This window comes from Terrapene carolina, unplaced genomic scaffold (assembly GCF_002925995.2).
Source record: "Terrapene carolina triunguis isolate 2854851 unplaced genomic scaffold, T_m_triunguis-2.0 Scaffold21567, whole genome shotgun sequence".
Taxonomy (NCBI): Eukaryota; Metazoa; Chordata; order Testudines; family Emydidae; genus Terrapene; species Terrapene triunguis.
The window spans coordinates 1-1,870 of NW_020685918.1; the positions used below are offsets into that span (position 1 = coordinate 1).

Below are 1,870 nucleotides of genomic sequence, written 5' to 3' on the forward strand. Positions count from 1 at the left end.
TGCTGCTGTTTAGCAATGCAGTCCCACGTTTGCCGGCACCCGGAAGAGATATGGTGACGGTGAGCTGAGCTGAGCGGGCTCAATGCTTGGCGTGGTATGTTGTCTGCACAGGTAACCCAGGTAAAAAGGCGCGAATCTATTGTCTGCCGTTGCTGTGACGGCGGGGGAGGGGCCTGACGCAATGTACCCAGAACCCCTCGCGGCACTGCTTTGCATCATCCGGGCATTGCGATCTCAACCCATAATTCCAATGGGCGCCGGAGGCTCCGGGAACTGTGGGATAGGTACCATAGTGCAATGCGCCGGAAGTCGACGCTAGCCTCGGTACTGTGGACGCGGTACGCCGACTTCATGCACTTAGAGCATTTTAGGTGGGGACACACACAATCGGCTGCATACAACCGGTTTCTATAAAACCGGCTTCTATAAATCCGACCTAATTTTGTAGTGTAGACATAGCCTCAGAGCCTTACCAATTATCTGTTCTCAAACTCAGACTTTGGCACTTAGCTCTGACATCTACATTTAGCTTTTAAATTTCAGCCAATGTCCAGGAGAGGAGGGAGATTTTCTGAATATTTATGGAATTAACTCATGAGAATTGATTAACTCTTAACTCTGTGTTCTTCTGATTCAACTGCAGTGTTATTGTTCCTGGACTGAACCCATGGCAGGCTCACACTGAAGAAATCAAACAGCTGTCACAGAATTCATCTGCCTGGGATTTGGGGATCTCCCTGACCTGCAAATTCTTCTCTTCCTGATGTTCCTAGTGACCTACATCACAACTGTAGTTGGGAACACCCTCATCGTGGTGCTCGTTGTGGCTGATCGGCACCTTCACACCCCCATGTACTTCTTCCTGGGGCACTTGTCCTGCTTGGAGACCTGCTACACTTCCACCTTTCTGCCCAGGTTGCTGGCCAGTCTCTTGACTGGGGACAGAACCATCTCAGTCAGTGGCTGTTTCACACAAATGTATTTCTCTGGTTCCCTGGCAGCTACTGAATGCTATCTCCTATCAGCTATGTCTTATGATCGGTATTTAACAATATGTAAACCCCTGCACTATTCAGTTCTTATGAATACGAAGTTTTGCCTACAATGGGCTGCTGGGTCATGGTTCAATGGCTTTTTGGTGATTACCATCTTTGTCCTATTCATATCACAGCTAATATTCTGTGGGCCAAATCAAATCAACCATTTCTATTGTGATCCCATCCCACTGATGGAACTGTCCTGCAGTGACACACACCTGATGTTATTGTTCAATTTCATTTTAGTTTCTGTATTCACCCTGCCACCATTCCTACTAACCCTGACATCCTACATGTGTATTGTTGCATGCATCCTGAGAATTCCTTCCACCACCAAAAGGCAAAAGGCCTTTTCCATCTGCTCATCTCACCTCATCGTGGTGACAATTTTCTATGGAACCCCAATGATTGTCTACATGCTACCGAAACGTAATACACTGAGAGACCTGAACAAAGTGATCTCTCTTTGCTTCACAGTCCTGACTCCCCTGGTTAACCCCCTCATCTACAGCTTGAGAAACAGAGAGGTCAAGGAAGACTTGTGCAAAGCAGTCAATAAATGTGGCTTTCAAAAAACTATGCAGAGACTCCGAGATAATAACTTAACCTGAGGTTTTCAATGCTGCTTGGGTGATTTAAGCAATCAGCCCCCATAAAAATTAAGTTGAAAATTCTCAGTGAAAATCTCAGCAGTCAGTGTTGTCCAGATCGGTGGATGGACCAATGTAGGTGGTGGCTATAACCATGAATCATAGAATCATAGAATATCCGGGTTGGAAGAGACTTCAGGAGGTCATCTAGTCCAACCCCCTGCTCAAAGCAGGATCAATCCG

At 46.6% G+C, this 1,870-nt stretch overlaps 1 pseudogene; it reads left to right on the forward strand.

Moving 5' to 3' along the window:
• The first annotated feature begins 667 nt into the window (after positions 1-667).
• On the forward strand, positions 668-1,546 carry LOC112121844 (annotated as a pseudogene).
• Positions 1,547-1,870: the final 324 nt, after the last annotated feature.